Genomic DNA, 19,054 nt, shown 5'->3' with positions numbered 1-19,054 from the left:
CTCAATTTAACAATCCAATACACAGTGCTTACTATGTGCCAGTCACTACTCTAAAAGCTCTACAAATATTAACTCGCGAGAAAAAAAAACCTATGAAGTAGAAACTGTTAGTATCTCTTATACAGATAAGGAAACTACACAGAGAAGTTGTCTAAGCTAAGTGGTGGAGCTAGAATTCAAACTTTTCACTTCATCAGGGAAAGCTTTTTCTCTTCACTATTCTTTCTGATCAAGTCCTCAGTTTTACTCTTATACTTCAGCTACTCCTCCCCATTTTCCTCTCAAATTCCGCACCTTAATATTATTGCCCTCATCTTCAAACATTTTTTTTCCAAAACCCTGGAATCCAAGTCACTTTACCTTGCCTTTAAGGACCGTATCTCTGGTCCTAGATGGCATTTTAGTATTAATTACAAAACTGAAGTTTCTTCTATTTCTGGAGACCTCTGAACCAATTGATGGCTCCGCTGTTAATTTCTCTTAACTACAGTCCCTGACAATTTGCACAAGACCACTCCTCTCTCCCCAGCAACTTTCTCATTCCCTCAATCTATGGCTCCCTTCCTAAAAGGGTTATGTCTCCCCTCCCACCTCAGCCTACCTCCGTCCCATTTTGCTTCACTCTTCTCAAATGAGAGAACTTCCACTCCAATGCCGGACCCTCACCCCAATTAGTCCTCGAGGACTTCTTTCCTGGTCCCTCCGGCATCATCAAACCAGGCCAACTATAGGAGGTAGGGAGCTCCGGTTCCTCCTCCAAGCTGTTCAAGGTCTCCCCGGGCGGACCCTCCAAAGACCCTCCGCTCTTCGTCTCCCCAGGAGCCCTTCCTCCCTTGGACAGCAGCCCTTCTCAGGAGGGTCCCCAACCCTTCCAAGCCTTTCCTCAGACGCCTCAAGTCCGGCCAAGGCTGCTCTCTGTCACCGTAGACTCCGGCCGCCCTCGGCATTCCCACCTTCCTTCTCTCTCCGAACCGGGCCACTCCCAGTTACCCCCCGGCCCGCCTTCTTTCTCAATACGGGCCGCTCCCGAGCTTCCCGAGTTCCCCTTCTCCCTGGCACCCAAGATGTCTTGGCTATTCTTGAGTCACCCTGCCATCAGACCTGGTCGCTACAAGTCACCCCGCTTTCTGGAACCCCGGCCGCTTCCGTCTCCTCAGGGACCTAACCCCTCACATCCCAGCCAGCCGCCAGTCAGTGCCCCAGAACGGAGCAGCTGGACGTCCCAAGGGACCTCTCGGCCTGACCCGTGTGGGTCGGGCCCCAGCCTACCTTCCTCACGCGAAATTCACTACCACAAGCGGGACCATTCACCCACCAGCCCACTCAGCGCAAACTCGCCACCGCCGCCGCCCCCGCCTCCGCCCTGGCCCTGGCCCCGACCCGGCCCGCTGTCCAGGCCCCCTTCCTCCGGCCTCCGCCTCCGGAGTACTGAGCTGGAGTTTCCGCCCTGCGACGGCCCCTAGATCTCAGGATCGGGTTACCAACACTCACCTGCCTCTGCCCCCGACCAACTCCAGCACCACTGCCTCTACCTCCGCAGCCAGTGGCCACCAAGCGCCACCACCTCCCCCATGACAACAGGCCCACCCCGTTTCATACTTCCAACCTATCCATTGGATAATGGGGGCGGCATCTCTCTGCTCTGATTGGCTTAGCATACCCGCCCGTCATCGCGTCTTTACCGCCCCTTTTCTTAGACCCAGTATTCGCCCCCTCCAGGACCTGGAGAGTCCTAAATGAAGCTTTAGTTGTAATTGGTTGGTGGTTTAGGCAGTTCGAAGTTATGATAGGCTGCCGAAAGTGTCTATTAAGTTAACTGGCAGGGATGGGACGACCAGGGTTGGTTAAGCTTGTACACAGTTTGGTTGCGCAGCAGAAAGCAAAGAAGAGGCAGACAGACTAGTTCGCGTCGGAGTTTACCAGAGAAGGGTTTAACTCTTTGTTGTGGAGTAAACTCTTCCCCTTCTGCAGCCCCCTTCCTACAAGGAGAAACTTATCACTGCTTGCTTAGTCACAGAGATAGAACTTGCAAAACACCAACGTCAGAGTTTGTGTTTAAGACACGTTTCTAACCCCTGGAAGAAAGGTATCCGTATAGATTAAAATTCTCCCTTATTTTCTTGAGGTCCCAATGCACCCAGTTCCTTGACGTCTTTCCAGGAAGTCATCATGCTAAAGGGCAAAGCGCAACCGTTCATTAGCAGAAATCAGTCAACGTTAGCTGCAATTACAAACACTGTTAAAAAACTTAAGTGGCGAAAAAAACAAAAAAAAACTTAAGTGGCGTGCTGAGTTCTCGCTAGCTTCCAGACCCGCTCCTAGCTGGCCCCTGCCAAGCGACCAGGCAGCCATTAGCAAGTTTAGAATAAGCAGACCACATTATAATTTTTTTTTTTTCACATTATACTCTTGTGATGCTCTGGAAATAAGAATTCTTCCCCCGCCACCATCCACCCTCACTTAGTTTTTATGTTCAGCAGTTCTTAAATAGCCCTACTAGCTCTGTGTTACATACTTTAAAAGCTTCTCTCCCCTTCCCCTCCAAAACTCTCCTCTTCCCTAGCAGTCTAAATTAGGGCCATTGAATGAATTGCCGGGGTTTTTTCTCACTTGGCACGATGCACAAGAATAAATAAATGATGGCATTTATTCATATGGGTACAAATCACGGTAGGCATTTTTCAGAAATCTGGTGTTGCTATAAAAACTCTTGTGCTCCTAGAAATATAGTCATCATTAGCTTTTTGCTTTTCTTGTTCTTTCTACCCACTTTTCCTGCTTCTAAATAACAAAATGCTGTCCTGATTATCCTTCAATTTCTAAATAGGATTTAAATGTACCTTCCTCACAACTCTACCTGTAATATACAAACCCATGGGCCATGAAATATAACACTTAGAACTCAATTAAGACAATGTCAAGGAGTCATTCCCTTTACTTATAAGCACTACTTTACAGTTAGAACTTCCTATAGGACCAAGAATCTGGGCTTTGGAGATTTTGTGTTTTGTCCCTTTCTTCTTTCTGCTTTTTTTCTTTCTTTTTCTTTTCTTTTCTTTTTTTTGAGACAGAGTCTCACTTTGTCACCCTTGGTAGAGTGCTGTGGAGTCATAGCTCATAGCAACCTCAAACTCTTGGGCTCAAGCGATTCTCTTGTCTCAGCCTCCTGAGTAGCTGGGACTATAGGCACATATCGCAATGCCTGGCTATTTTTTTTTTAAATTTTATTATTATTATTTTTTTGACCGTGTCACACTCTTGCTAGGACTGGTCTCGAAACTGTGAGCTCAGGCAATCCACCCACCTCAGCCTCCCTGAGTGCTAGGATTACAGGCATGAGCCACCTTGCCCAGTCTCTTCTTTCTGCTCTTTGTCCTATATCTCTTTTTACAAACTTCCTATTCTTTGCAGAGCAAACTACAAGGAATTTAAAATTGTATGGTTTTTTTACCTAGAAAAATACATATTGTCTATTTTCTAATCCATATTTTTAGTCAGTTTAAATAAACTGCATACTTCTATCACCAAACTAAGCAGAAATTATTCCTCCAGTAACTGTACAAGACAAAAAAGTGCCTTTTCCTACTTATTTTCCGGAACTTTCCTCCCCCTCTTCTCATCTTCACCTTCCGATTTAGAAATAACCTCCCATTCAATTCAATGACTCACAAAAAGCCTGTGAAAGGAAAGTGGAAAAGCCAAAATAACTTCAGAGATGTCTGAATCATTCAGTTGATGGAAAGATCAGACATTGACCGTGATAAGACAGAAGCCAAGACATAGGCAAGCCCAAGTTAATATCCTATAACAAATGAAGAAACATGCAAATGTGAAGATGACCCCATGAGAAGGAAAAATCAGTATGTGCCATTAAATAGTCTTTAATATACCACCAACAGCTTTCTTGTCTCTAGCCTTGGCAGTGTGCCCTACTACCAATTTTAGAGCAAGTTAGAAGACAATGTCCTGGCAGATAGGAAACAATAATGTCATAGGAGAGCATGACCATTATTATGGTACTTTGGGTAATAATGGCTCTTGCACAGCTATAGTGACTAGGTGCCATAGAGAACATAGAATTAGGCCTGCCTTGCTAGGAGGACTGCGTATACTGTAAATAATTCATATATTACTGTATGAATAAGTATACATTCTTATACTTAGATAGCTAAGTATAAGAATGCAATGAAATTACTACCACAAAACTAGATGGAAAATTGTCACGAAGATCATATTTATTTTATTTCATACACTTAAAAAAAGCATTCATAAATGCTTTAGATCATAAGTGCATATCCTATTCTTTGTGAAAGTCAGTTAAGAAAGGAAATGTAAAATAAATATGACCAACCCAGGAAGAAGAGAGAAAACCTTAATGAAGGAAGGTTTTCGGGAAAAAGCTTTCAACTAACAGAAGGCTATTGTTGTCAGCAGTACTAGAGGGGTTGTTGCTTATCCCCTACATTTTGCTTTTACGTGCACAAGGTAACCCTGTAATCTAATTACTCCACCAAGCTCCTCTTTTTTTTCCTGTGTTTGCTTTGTGCTTCTCCACCATTCTTAGGGCTCCCTCTTAGAAAGAAAGAACATTGGAGTCGGGGTGTCTGCAGCTTTGTGTTGTATGGCTGGCTGTGGAGGTGGTTTAGATAGTATCTGTTCAGAGCCACTTGAGCAAGACCAGGATGGCAGGTGTATATTAAGAGCAAAAATAATATTTACAAATACCAATTAAGTGGAAAATGGAGGACTCAGAGTGATACCCCTTATCTGAGGAATAATGAGGCATGCCTTGGGCTTTCCTATACACGTATATTAATGCTACTGTTTCTCCTGCTTTCTTTCTTTCTTTCTTTCTTTTTTTTTTTTTTTGAGACAGAGCCTCAAGCTGTCGTTCTGGGTAGAGTACTGTAGCGTCACAGCTCACAGCAACCTCCAACTCCTGGACTCAACTGATTCTCCTGCCTCCGCCTCCCAAGTAGCTGGGACTACGGGCGCCCACCACAACACCCTGCTATTTTTTGGTTGTAGTTGTCATTGTTGTTTGGCGGGCCAGGCAGGATTCGAACCCACCAGCTCACGTGTATGTGGCTGGCGCCTTAGCTGCTTGAGCCACAGGCGCAGAGCCTGTCCTGCTCTTTTTATGTCACTTTTCAAGGAAGCAAAATACAAGTCCCCTTTCATTTCTCTTTTAGTCCAGAGGGGGAATCTCACTGGGCTAAAAAAGCCTCCTCCCCCCCCCCCACTTTGGATTCTATATGCAATTCCAATTCCAATGGGATCTGAGAAACAACTAGTGGAGAAGAAAATCGCTCAAATAGCAGATGAGGGCCAGAGCTGCCTGCCACTAGCAGTTGGAGGAAAGCCAAAATATTTGATAAAAGGTGAATGGGTGTGGTGATTTTAGCACTCTGGGAGGCTAGGGCAGGTGGATGGCTTGATCTAAAGAGTTCGGGACCAGCCAGAGCAAGACCAAGACTCGTCTCTACTAAAAATAGAAGAACTGGGCTTGAGGCAGGTCCTATAGTTCTAGCTACTTGGGAGGCTGAGGCAAGGAGGATCACTTGAGCCCAGGATTTTGAGGTTGCTGTGAGTTATGAGGCCACAACACTTTAGCCTGGGTCAACAGAGTGAGTCTCTCTCTCTCAAAAAAAAAGTGATTTCCGGAGTTAGGGATCCCTGAGGGTGGAAGCTAGCATGGATGAAGAGATTAGGGAGGAGGAGAAGAAAGGCGAGAGTTGGGAGAGAAGTGTGGCGAACAGGAGAGAAAGAGAAGAGAAGGAGAGAAAAAGGTAAGGAAAGCTAAGAATCAAAAAGCCCAGTCACAGTGCTGAGCCAGCTTAGAGTCCTGCCTCGCCCCCCTCACCCCACCCTATGTGGACTTTACACCAAGTTGCCTAATTGCACCAGTAAAGTACAACCTCTCCCATTGGTTTTCAAAGGGAAATCTTACCAGAGCTCCAACCTATGGGACTGTTGTTCTACTGCTACCTGAAAATCCTCCCTTAGCTCACAGCCTGCTGCTCTTGCAGAGGGTCAAAGCTGACCAGGAAGAACAGATATCTTGCAGCTAGCCAAGGAGAGTGTCTTCATTTGATTTCATAAAGGTGACCACTCGCAGAAAGCTCTGACTGAACAAAGGGAGACTATCTGCAAGAAGATATTTTTCTAATCCCAACAAATACTAATTAAGTGGAAAATGGAGGACTTTCTTTTTAGGAAAGTACCACACTGCTTTCCGTGCTGGAAAAGGCACTGTGGTTTCGAAGTTCAAGGATCTGTTTTATGGATAGGAAAAAGCGGGTGGGGAGGAATCAATGGAAAGGGGTGTTCTCTGAGGCAGAACCATTTGGTTTCTAATTCTAGGGCTCATGTAATTTTTAAATACCACAATAAATATGCCTTCTCATTATTAAATGCATTCCTTTTCATCTTCAAGAAAAGTGTGAATGGGTACAGGCGATTGCACTAATGTACACAGCCATGATTTAACAATAAAAAAAAAGAAGAGGCCTGTGGGAGGTGGCGTGACATGGGGGTTAAGGAAATGCACTCAGCCCAGCAAGGTGGCTCATACCTATACTTTAGGAGGCTGAGGCAGGAGGATTGCTTGAGGCCAGGAGCTCAAGACCAGCTGGGAGAACATAACAAGACCACATCTGCAAAAAAGTAAAATAAAAAAAAAATAAAAGTGCATGTCCCCCTCCACCCACCTTACATATTATAGGTAATGTTTATAAAATGGATGGATTGTACCTCTCAGCTCTGCCATTGTGCTATTAATGGAGCCCTTGGTTACTATCACCGGATCTATGGGTGGACCAGCCATTCTTCTATAGCAGGGAGTAGGCCAGCTCAAAGCACTTAGCCATTTAAACTTTTGTCCATCCCTGTTTTATGTGCACACAAAGAGTTTCCTGGAAACATGGCTACACTCCAAAGATTTCAGAGACTAGAATGCCTTCTAGAATTCCGGTGTTCCGATCTCTTGGAACCTCATAGGAAGTAGACTTAAACTGAAATGTAAACCTAATGTATTCCAAAAATCCTGGCTCTGCCATTTACCAACTCTGTGACCTTTGGGAAAGTTAATTCATCTCGCTAAGCTTCAGTTTCTTCATCTGCAAAATGGGATATGTATTAGCTATCTTTTGCTGCACAACAAATTATCCCAAAACTTAGTAGCTTAAAACATTTATCACCTCCTAGTTTCTGTGGGTCACAAATCCTGGTGCAGCTCAGCTGGGTTCTCTGGCTCTGAGATTCTCAGGGCTACACAGTCATCTCAAGCTCAATTGGTTTTGCTTCCCACCTCACTCAGATCGCTGTTGGCAGGATTTACTTCCTCACAGGCTTTTGACTAAGGTCTTAGTTCCTTAGGAGCTATTGGCCAGAGACCTCCTGCAGTGCCTTGCTTTGCAGATCTTTTCATAGAGCATCTCACAATTTGGAAGGTTACTTGATCAGCATCAGAGAAAATAAGCAAGAGAGCAAGAGAGAGTCTTAGCAAGACAGAAGGCACCATCTTTTGTAAACCAATCACAGAAGTGACATCTCATCATGTTTGCTACCTTCTATCAGAAGTAAGCCATTAGGTCCAGCCCACACTCTGGAGGATTACACAAAACTATACATACCAGAGGGAGGATCACTGGAGCCATTTTAGAAGCAACCTAATGCTATAGGTTAAAGAGAATAATAATACCTACTTGTAGGATTCCTTTAAAAATTAAACAAAACTAGGCACATATCCCAGCTAGTTAGGACTAGAAAAATTAAACAAAACTAGACATATATCCCAGCTAGTTTGAACCCAGGAACTTGAGTCCAATCTGGGCAACATAGCAAAACCTTGTCTCTAGAAAAAGAAAATGAAATAAGAGGATATATTGAATTCAGGGCGAGCATATATTATATATTAGCGGCATATATAATAACCATGATTACTATTAATATTATTGAGTATATAAATGACTGGTTTTCTCTTAGCTTTTAGAAAGAAACCTTTTCTTTTTTTTTTTTTTGTAGAGACAGAGTCTCACTGTACTGCCCTCGGGTAGAGTGCCGTGGCATCACACAGCTCACAGCAACCTCTAACTCTCGGGCTTACGCAATTCTCTTGCCTCAGCCTCCCGAGCAGCTGGGACTACAGGCGGCCGCCACAACGCCCGGCTATTTTTTTTGTTACAGTTTGTCCGGGGCTGGGTTTGAACCTGCCACCGGGTTCGGCATATGGGGCCGGCGCCCTACTCACTGAGCCACAGGCGCCGCCCAGAAAGAAACCTTTTATGAGGAATAAATGAGATAGAATACATAATTCAGGACCTGACACATAGTAAATGCTCAACGACCATTTCTTATTATTAATTTTATTAATGAATATGTGATACTCGATTTTTGTCTCTAAGAAGAAAATGCTATATCGCCTGTAGTCCCAGCTACTCGGGAGGCTGAGGCAAGAGAATCGCTTAAGCCCAGGAGTTGGAGGTTGCTGTGAGCTGTGTGAGGCCACAGCACTCTACGGAGGGCCATAAGTGAGACTCTGTCTCTACAAAAAAAAAAAAAAAAGAAGAAGAAAATGCTATGAACTCATAACCTTCCCAGGATGGTCTTGTTTCCATATATTTTGTTCCATTTTTCCACAAGCACCCTATACTTGCACAATTCTAGATTTGGGGTCATAAACATGACCAACAAATCTAGTCTAATTTCCTGCCTACCCTATACCAAGAAGGTTATCCTCAAAACCAGTAAGACAGGCTAATTATGGCAGCACCGCCTATACGCAGGAAAGTCTGAAACTGTGCCAGGTACCAGAGAGAGAAGAGTGTGCTGGAAGAATAAGTAGGGACTTCGCTCTGTGACCTTTATCCCTTTCAAAATAAGCTGGTCACTATGTAGTCTGCCGAGTCACTCTTCAACTGAGAATGAGAGAAAGGGATTCCACATAGGCTGTACAGATAGGATAAGGGCACCCTAGAGGAGGTTTCCACACCTAGACTGGAAGCAGTAAGAACCAAGGGACTGAATCAATTTTGCAGTTAGAAAGTTGGGGGAAGGGAGTCCAGTTTGCAACATAAAAGAAAGATTGCTAAGACATGATTGCAAGAGGGACTTTACCTAACAATTGCAATCAGTGTAACTGGCTTATTGTACCCTCAATGAATCCCCAACAATAAAAAAAAAAAAAAAGAAAGATTGCTAAAAGTGACCCAGCAGGGTGCGATCAAACTGTTTTTCTTATAAAGGAGGATCATATTGAGGGTTGACCTGTGGCCAGGGAATCTGAGGATAATAATCAGGGAAACCCCATTATTTTGGCTTTGAGTTATTTCTCAGGGCTCACCCATGATTATTATATAAGAAAGATGGGGGACAACTCTTAAAAATGTAAATGATCCTTAAATGAAAACACTGTAGAAAGACAAAGATCCAAGTCTTCGCAACTTATCTTTTCAGGCAAAGGGTATCCATTTAAATTCATTCTCATTCTGTCTCTCCCCCTGCCCCCGCCCCCACTTCCCATCCATATTCTTTTCTTCTGTATTGCCCACAGAAGGGAACTATCCTCTGGAGGAAATGCCTTAGGATACTTTAGGCTGGAACTGTTCCAGATTCAGTTATTTCTCTTGCAATCTATACTGCAGTGTTACAGAATTGATTGGAGCTCAGTGAATATTCACAGATATTAACAGTTTACACCTCTGCTCCTGAATCAAGGCCTCCTGTGCAGCTGTGATTTCAAGAGCCCCACTGATTTTCTAAGATGTGCTAGCCCTGGCCCCTTCTCCTCCAGTGGAGTTCCCAAACATTGTCAGATTTGTGCACAGAAAGGCTCAAAGCAGAAGTTGCTGAAAAGTTCTGTAAGTTTAAAGAGAGGTATGTGCCAACATCAAGTTCCTCTTCCTGTGACTCTCATTTTCTCTCCTTCCAATTCTGTATTTCCTGAGTTTGAGACAGAGGAGACTTGTATGTTTCAAAACCTCTTATTAGCCAGAGAAGATCTTGGTCTGCCCCTTGGCAGGTTAGCTGATTTTAGAAGGGAAAGAAAGGTTTAGGAGATGAGGACTTGCCCCCAGGAAGTTTGACTACACAATAGGAATGATGTGTTTATTTATTCAGCCCTTTCCTATACTGCAGTCAAAGCTCTGGCCATTTCATTTTGTCCTCAGGAAGTGTCTTTAGAGGTAGGCTTTCTTTCTTTTCCTGTTAGTTTCCTGCAAAAGGACAGCAATGTCTCCCTCAGTGCACAACTGATAAGAAGGATGTTGCTGCTTTGGTGGAGATAGACAAACATTTCCCTTCACAGCCTCAGACCATCCCAAGGTCAGGGAGAATAGACCTGGTTGTGAAAATAGGAGTAGAACCTGGTTGTGAAAATAGGAGAAGAACCTGATTTTCACACCTATTTCCCTGGTGCCATCCTCCTCCCTGAAATACTCTCTCGTGGGATACAATAATTATATGTCCCACTTGAGTAGAAGGTCACACGGTTCCCAAATAGCATCCTGTTGCATAGAACCAGAGTTGGAGGCACTATACTTGGTAGAACCTAGTGGTCACTTTGGAGGGTTGAAGAGACAACTTTGGGTGTTACTTTATAAGAAAGTAAGGGGAAATCATACAAATAGTATGATTTATGTAACATACATAACAAATAGTATAGGTTTTCCCTAAGCTGGATTCCATTGGCTACCTCCTACTCATACCATCGAGCTCATCTTCAAAGTTACTATTATGTGGGGGAAGGGGACTTCCTGATAGCTCCTCTGCCCCAACCATGGATTTGGGTGTCCCCTAAAACACCATGTGCTTCCACTTTAGATACACACATTCCATGGGTAAACTTGCTTAGTGCCTATCCATCCCGCAACATGTCAGCATTGCCATACCAGGGACAACATCCTTCCTGCTCTTAGCTGCCTAGCATAGGGACTGGCCCCCTGTGGTTCACTAAATATTTAGTGAATGAATGAGTGAGTCAGGAATTGTCTCTAGGAGTAGCCTGGCCACTGACACAATCATTTATTTGGGGTGGTGCTCTGGGAATTCTAAAAAAGGCATGTGCTAATTATCATATAATGATCACTAGAGGTTATAGTAATTAGTAGGTAAAAGCACAGTGGTGGAGTATGACTAAATAAAATTCTCCACCAGTGTGTGGGGGGGCCATCCCTGCACTCTGAATTTAGAATCCTGCTGCCTGTCTCTGTTGGACTCCTGTGGACAGGCTCATTCCTTTAGGAAATTCTGTTGAGAGTTGCCAACATTGGGAATAGGGAGCATTAAGCTCACTTTCTTTTGACTCAGTAAAATCTTTTCAATCTGAAAATCGCCTTAAGGAAGAAGGCAAGGTGGCCCTCAGCTGCTTTCCCTTCAGGCTCTGAGACAGATTTCCCCATTACGGGTCTGTGTTGAGTCACCCCTCTCCCAGTCACCTCCCTCGGGGCAGGTGATGGAAGTAAAGTCTCATCCTGCTAATCTCCTTCTTCTCCCACTGAGGCCAAGGTTCAAAGCCTTGGCCCCCTCTCTGGGAAAAGAGGGCAATCTGCAAGAAGAGACACTTCCTTTCCATTCCTCCCTACTCCCCAACCCACAAGCTTAGGTCTGTGGTTTCCTCTTTCTTCTGCTGAGGAGAAAAGAGAATGAAGATAAAGAAGGAAGAATATAGCCGGGTGTTGTGGCAGGCACCTATAATCCCAGCTACTTGGGAGGCTGAGGCAAGAGAATTGCTCAAGCCCAAAAGTTGGAGGTTGCTGTGAGCTGTGATGACATAGCATACTGCTGAGGGCGACAAAGTGAGACTCTGTCTCAAAATAAAAAAATAAAAAATAAATAAATAAATTGGCTCAGCGCTGGTAGCGCAAGTGGCTAAGGCGCCAGCCACATATCCCAGAGATAGCAGGTTCAAATCCAGCCCGGGCCCACCAAACAACAACGACAACTACAACCAATAAATAGCAGGGCGTTGTGGCGGGCTCCCATAGTCCCAGTTACTTGGGAGGCTGAGGCAAGAGAATCACTCAAGCCCAGGAGTTGGAGGTTGCTGTGAGCTGTGACACCACAGCACTCTACCCAGGGTGACAGCTTGAGGCTCTGTCTCAAAAAATAAATAAATAAATAAAATAAAGAAGGAAAAATAGACCAGACAGAGGGCGTAGTACTGTACTTTGTTGGCTGGAGAAGAGGTCGGTCAAATGAGAGGCATGAATTGGGATCAAGAATGACAAGACATGAAGAATTCTTGGAGATTCTTCAATGATTCTCATATCCAGGATAGCTAAGTCACAGCCCAATAGCCAGGAACCCCCCAATTGCAATCAGTGGGAGGTGATGATGGTAAAGAAGTAGGCAGATCTGTGGTACACAGGCCCCTACATCATGTGGAACACTGCAAACTGCTTAAGAACAGCTAGCAAAGTGGGGGGAGTGGGAGTTCAGTATGAGCCCTTGATGTTGAGGTCCGCTCTCTATCAGCTCAGTCACCAATTTATAGGGAGGCCTGAGTAAAAGATGAATATCAGAGATGTGGCTTAATCAGCTGCCTATGGGATGGGCAAATGTTTGTGAAATTCTTTGAAATGAAAGAAAAAGCCAAGAAAAACTATCATTACTTTGAGTGCTGGTCATAGAGCATCTCTGAGCTCTTATATTGAAATCAAAGGCTGTCGTATTTCCATCCTGGCTGGAACAGTTCCTGGAGACCTGTTTTCTAATAACATCAATTGAGAACAGGGTCAATGGTGAGGTCCCTAAGGAATACAAGCAGAAAATCTCATCACTAGAATTGAAATATAGAAATTTTCAACACAACTTCAGCAAGTTTTCTGAGCAGACTGATTCTGGCTGGGCCTAACTTACCTAGGCAGATGATGTTTAGGCCGGGACCTGATAACCCTTCTCCCTCTTGCTCCTTTGTTTCTTCTTTTTACATATTCATTAGGCTACTTAGAAACTTTGACTTACCAAAGAATATTTGGAAATTCCAAAATGATCATCATAATTATGGCTCTCCATCTCCAAACATTTAACCATTTATTTGTTTATTTATTTGAGACACAGTCTTACTCTGTCACCCTGGCTAGAGTGCCATGGCGTCAGCCTAGCTCACAGCAATCTAAAACTCTTGGGCTCAAGTGATTAGCCTCCCAAGTAGCTGAGACTACAGGTACCTGCCAAGAGACCTGGCTAGTTTTTATATTTTTGTAGTAGAGATGGGGTCTCACTCTTGCTCAGGGTGGTCTTGAACTCCTGAGCTTACGTAATCTACCTGCCTCAGCCTCCCAGAGTACTAAGATTACAGGTGTGAGCCACCATGCCTAGCCCATCTAACCTTTTATTTTTTTTTTTTATAGAGACAGAGTCTCACTTTATGGCCCTCAGTAGAGTGCCATGGCATCACACAGCTCACAGCAACCTCCAACTCCTGGGCTTAAGCGATTCTCTTGCCTCAGTCTCCCAAGTAGCTGGGACTACAGGCGCCCGCCACAACGCCCGGCTATTTTTTGGTTGCAGTTCAGCCAGGGCCGGGTTTGAGCCCGCCCCATTTAACCTTTTATATTAAAAAAGACTATGGGCTGGGTGCGGTGGCTCACACTTATAATCCCAGCACTTTGGGAGGCTCAGGTGGGCGAACTGCCTGAGCTCACAAGTTTGAGACCAGCCTGAGCTAGAGTGAGACGCCGTCTCTAAAAATTGCTGGGTGTTATGGTGGAGCAATCCTAGCTACTCAGGAGGCTGAGGCAAAGAATTGCTTGAGCCCAAGAGTTAGAGGTTGCTGTGAGCTATGATGCTATGACACTCTATGAGGAATGACAAAGTGAGACTGTCTCAAAAAAATAAAATAAAATAAAATAAAAAATAAAAGGACAGTGATGTCTTAAATCGGATTTTTTTTCTTTCTTTCTTTTGTTTTTTTTTTTGTAGAGACAACATCTCCCTATGTTGGTCTGGCTGGTTTTCAACTCTCAGCCTCCCAAAGTGCTAGGATTATAGGTGTGAACCACCATACTTGGCCTCTGTTTTCTGTTTTTTCGGGGGTGGTGGTGGTGGTGATTTAGTTTGTTTTGTGGGAACAGGGTCTCACTCTGTTGCCCAGGCTAAAGTGCAGTGGCATCATCATAGCCCACAGCAACCTCAAATTCCAAGGCTCGAGCAATCTTACTGCCTCAGCCCCCCAAGTAGCTGGACTATCAGCACACACCACCACATGTGGTTAATTTATATATATATATATATTTATTAAATCATAGTTGTATTCATTAATGCAATGTACAAATTGCAAATTTGCACAATGTACAATGTGCAGATTTTATATACAGTTTGAAATGTTTTCATCAAACTGGTTAACATAGCCTTCACGGCATTTTCTTAGTTATTGTGTTAAGACATTTACATTCTACACCCAGTAAATCGCACATGTACTCTTGTAAGATGCACCATAGGTGTGGTCCCACCAATTACTCTCCCTACACCCATCCTTCCCCCTCCCTTCCCCAATTTTTGAATATTTTATAGAGAAGAAATCTCACTATGTTGTTCAGGTTGGTCTTCTAGGATTACAGGCATAAGCCAGAGCCCAGGCAGATTCTTTTTCTTTCTATACATCAGGCCCTGGTATTCTTTTCCTCTATTTACTCCCTTATATACTTTACCATGAAAACTTTTTTTTTTTTTGCAGTTTTTGGCCAGGGTTGGGTTTGAACCTGCCACCTCTGGCACCTGCCAAAGCGCCTGTGGCACTTTGAGCCACAGGCGCCGCCCTACCATGAAAACGTTTTAAAAATAATATTTTACCATAAAAACTTCTATTTTTATATTTTACCATAAAAAACTTATACCCAACTTCCTCCTCTGGTCTCTGTTCTATGAACCATCCAGATTGGCATTCTAAGGGAACATGTTTGTAATTGAGCTCTCAAGTGAAAATATATTCTCTTTTTTGGTCTCTTCAAAGCTAACAGGCCGGCTAGACTCAGAACAGGACTTTAACCTAAGCCCACAACAAGTGCTTACCTGTCCAGAATGACCTAAGCAGTAGTCATCCTGGGTCACAATCACTGTAGGAACAGATACTTTTCTGCTGCTGTACACAGTGGACAAAGGTTGTCTAGCTGATGCAGAATGGATCACTTGATAAAGCAAGAGCTGCTTGTAAACCAAGAAAAATCTCAAGAATGGGCATGTGACTGCCAGGCAAGCTCTGGGGGAAGAGCTAAGTCTATAGTATCACGAATGGCATGGCTAAAATAAACACGGACTCATCTCTCAAATCCCCAAATCCTAGGGTTTCGATGTCAAAGTTCCAGTAGAGTTAAGCCTAGGAATGATCAAAAGGAATACTACTTCAAAAAGTAGGTAATAAATGCATGGAACACATTACCCAGGGAAGGAATTTAATCAGAATACAGAGAAGATCAGAGTACATTTATAAATTGTGGAGTGAAACTGCATGGATCTTGAACTAGCCATTTTCAGCTCTGGTCTTATGTGGGAAGGTCAGGTCCTCTCTTAGTTCTAAGGATTCCAATTCAGTAAATTGGATTAAGTTTTAGGGATTGGTGTTATATTTTTGCAATCCTTACCTGAGTGATTCTCATTCTAATCAGGTTTGAGGACCATTATCGGATAAATGTAAGAAAAGAGACTGTTGGGTGCACCATCGGAGAGACTCAGACTGTGGTTCTAATTGTCAGACTGGTTGGTTGGTAAATGGACAATTCAGGGACAGATATAGGTGGTATCCTTGCAACATGGGAATAAAATCCAGGGTAGTCATTAGACTCTGAATCCATGCATCAAATCAAGTAGTATAATAATCCTCTGGTCCCAGGCTCATTTAGAGCCTTCTCCAAGGTCTCTTAAGTTTTTCCTGCCGCAGGGATGAACTAATCAATAAGTATTGATTAAAAATTAGGTACATATTCAGTGACAATAGTTTGATGCTAAGAATATAAGTAAGTAAATAAGATAGTGGTAAAACAGACCAGATATGGCACCTAGCCTCTTAGTTACCTAATAGGCTCTTAAAAAGTTTTTACTATTTGGGCGGCTCCTGTGGCTCAGTCGGTAAGGTGCCAGCCCCATATACCGAGGGTGGCGGGTTCAAACCCGGCCCCGGCCAAACTGCAACCAAAAAATAGCCGGGCGTCGTGGCAGGCGCCTGTAGTCCCAGCTGCTTGGGAGGCTGAGGCAAGAGAATCACTTAAGCCTGGGAGTTGGAGGTTGCTGTGAACTGTGTGATGCCACGGCACTCTACCGAGGGCCATAAAGTGAGACTCTGACTCTACAAAAAAAAAAAAAAAGTATTTACTATTTTATCATGGTGGCCGGAGACAATGGAACCACCATCCCAGGAAACTCTACCTAAGGGTCATTCTACCCTCTTAGGAATGCAGCATTTAAATTCTTCAGAAGATACAAACTGCAGAGGCCAAGAATCCAGGCCAAGAACAACTATAAAAGGGGTGTCCACATTTTCTTCTCAAATGCACCTAGAAGTGAAGGATAAAGATAAAATACTGGCAGGGCATAGTGGCTCACACCTGTAATCCCAGGACTTTGGAAGGCTAAGGCAGGAGGATCACTTGAGCCCAGGAGTTCAAGTCTGCAGTAAGCAGTGGGCTATGATTGCTCCACTGTGCTCCAGCATATACAACAGAGTAAGACCCTGGGAAGGAGAAGAGAGAAAAGAAGAGGAAAGGGAGAAGGAGAGAGAGAGAGAGGAGAAGGGAAAGGAAAGGAAGAAAGGAAGAAAGAAGGGAAGGGGAGGAAAGAAAAAATGAACTTCCAGAGATTGAGAACTATACTTTTCATCTCTGGATTCCCTCTGCCAGATACAGTACTTCATGCATAGTAAGTGTTTGATGTTTTTGAATGAGTGAATGAATGAATTAATGAAGTTTGAATACCAGTTTTGCCACTTATTGTGTATCTTTGTACAAGAGACAGAATCTTTCTGACCCTTACTTTCCTCACGATTGGGACAATGACTATTTTGCCTATTTGTTATATGACTAGAAATTATGTGCTTTAGGAGTCATTAGCACTGTGCCTGGAATACAGCTGTTACTCAACAATTGGTTGTGGTGTTGGTATGTGGATAACCAGAGGCGTTCAGGAACCTACTTGTATGATCAAAGTGACACCTAGTGGTGCTATTTTAGAATATACACCGCAGGTCTAGTCTCAAATCAAAATTGAATAATAACTAGGAACAGAAGATAAGTACAGTAATATCATTTAATCCTCACGAGTGATTTCCATCCCTAGACTATTAGCATATTAGCATGACCTGTGAGGCTTTTAAAATCTACTGATGTCTGTATCTCCCCCTTAGAGATTCTGATTTAACTTGCTGAAAGTGTGACTCATATGGTGACATTTTAAAAACACAACTTTCACATACAACTGGGTTGAGAACCACTGCAAAAGACTGATGAGATAATTATTTTTCTTCTTATGTTACAAATGATGAAAGTAAAACTCAGAAGGACAAAGTTACACAGGTATTAGCAGAAGAGAGAATTCGAACTTGAGCCTACCGTTTTCCCACTATGTCACATTGTCCTTGCAGATGGTTTTGGAGGTCTGATGTGCTCCACTTAGCTTCTGCCTGTGAAAGTCTCAAACTCAGGGCATTAAGAAGTTGCATGACTCGGTGGTGCCTGTGGCCCAGTCGATAAGGCGCCGGCCCCATATACCGAGGGTGATGGGTTCAAACCCGGCCCCGGCCAAACTGCAACCAAAAAATAGCCGGGCGTTGTGGCGGGCGCCTGTAGTCCCAGCTACTCGGGAGGCTGAGGCAGGAGAATCGCTTAAGCCCAGGAGTTGGAGGTTGCTGTGAGCCGTGTGACGCCACAGCACTCTACCGAGGGCGGTACAGTGACACTCTGTCTCTACAAAAAAAAAAAAAAAAAAAAAAGGAAGTTGCATGACTCTGTGAGCTGAAGCACTCCAAACAATAGTTTGGTGTTGGTGGGGTAGTGTGTTTGGTCCAGTGAAGACCCAGACTGCCTGGCTCTTTCCAGAACTTTAAACTCAACTTCTCTGTTGATGGAAAAAAGTGCAGTAAGGGGGCATTTGACTGAACTGAATAGCTACAAGATAAATTAAAACCTTTTTATTTATTTATTTTCTTTTTTGAGACAGAGTCTCACTATGTCGCCCTTGGTAGACATAGTGAGACTGTGATGCAGTGGCATCACAGCTCACAGCAACCTCCAACTCTTGGTCTTAAGTGATTCTCTTGCCTCAGCCTCCCAAGTAGCTGAGACTACAGGCACCTGCCACAATGCCTGGCCATTTTTTCCTCTTCTTCTTCTTTTTTTTCCTTCTGTGCCTGGCCATTTTTTTGTTGTAGTTGTCATTGTTGTTTAGCTGACCCGGGCTGGGTTCGAAACTGCCAGCCTGGGTGTATGTGGCCAGTGTCCTCCCCACTGAGCTATGGCCACCACCCAAACATTTTTGTTTTCTTTGTGACACCATAAATATATTAGAGAATTAAAAGAGATTAATCATCTATTAGTGAATTCCAGGAAAGACTGAACATACTGCTACTACAAACTTACATACTGGCCAAAAACAATCCAGGTGATAGATATTGACACCTAAAGGAAAATGAAAGCATCCGATTTCTAACATCTGAGACTATTTCCTAAGTTGGCTTCCCACACAGGCCCTCAGAGGACAGATTATCTTGAAAGGTGTGAGAAGCACAAGTCTCTTCCAAACCCATTGTGTAGAAACTTCCAGCTTAGTCTAGGAATGGAAAATGAGCAGGTCCTGTTTTTTCTTTTCTTTCTTTTTTGCCCGGGGCTGGGTTTGAACCCAGGACCTCTGGCATATGGGGCCTGCGCCCTCCTCCTTTGAGCCACAGGCACCGCCTAAATGAGTAGGTCCTTACTAGGAGAGTGAGGAAGGCTGTAGCAGCTTATAGAGACGAATGGGATCCAGGCCAATGCCTGACTCAGTTACTTGTTAAGATGATTTCTCTGAATTTTATGGGAAATGTTTCTTTGCTTGGATACTAAGGCAAAGACAGGAGCATGTTGAGAAT

The 19,054-nt window shown here is 43.8% G+C and overlaps 1 protein-coding gene across 12 annotated transcripts in view; it reads right to left on the bottom strand.

The window, feature by feature from the left end:
- NUMB (NUMB endocytic adaptor protein) overlaps nucleotides 1-1,602 on the bottom strand; it is a 231,516-nt gene extending 229,914 nt beyond the window's left edge. For 4 of the 12 annotated variants that reach the window (XM_053603437.1, XM_053603434.1, XM_053603440.1 and 1 more), the window contains exon 1: nucleotides 1,492-1,586. The gene's annotated coding sequence lies outside the window, so the exon portion shown is untranslated. Of the gene's footprint in view, nucleotides 1-1,269; nucleotides 1,292-1,491 lie in introns of those variants that run through there. The other 8 variants (XM_053603428.1, XM_053603432.1, XM_053603435.1 and 5 more) reach the window with 5 other exon arrangements.
- Nucleotides 1,603-19,054: the final 17,452 nt, after the last annotated feature.

Source organism: Nycticebus coucang, chromosome 9 (genome assembly GCF_027406575.1).
Source record: "Nycticebus coucang isolate mNycCou1 chromosome 9, mNycCou1.pri, whole genome shotgun sequence".
NCBI lineage: Eukaryota > Metazoa > Chordata > Mammalia > Primates > Lorisidae > Nycticebus > Nycticebus coucang.
Note: the sequence above shows the minus strand (reverse complement) of the source record. Positions and strands in the feature narration are given on the sequence as shown.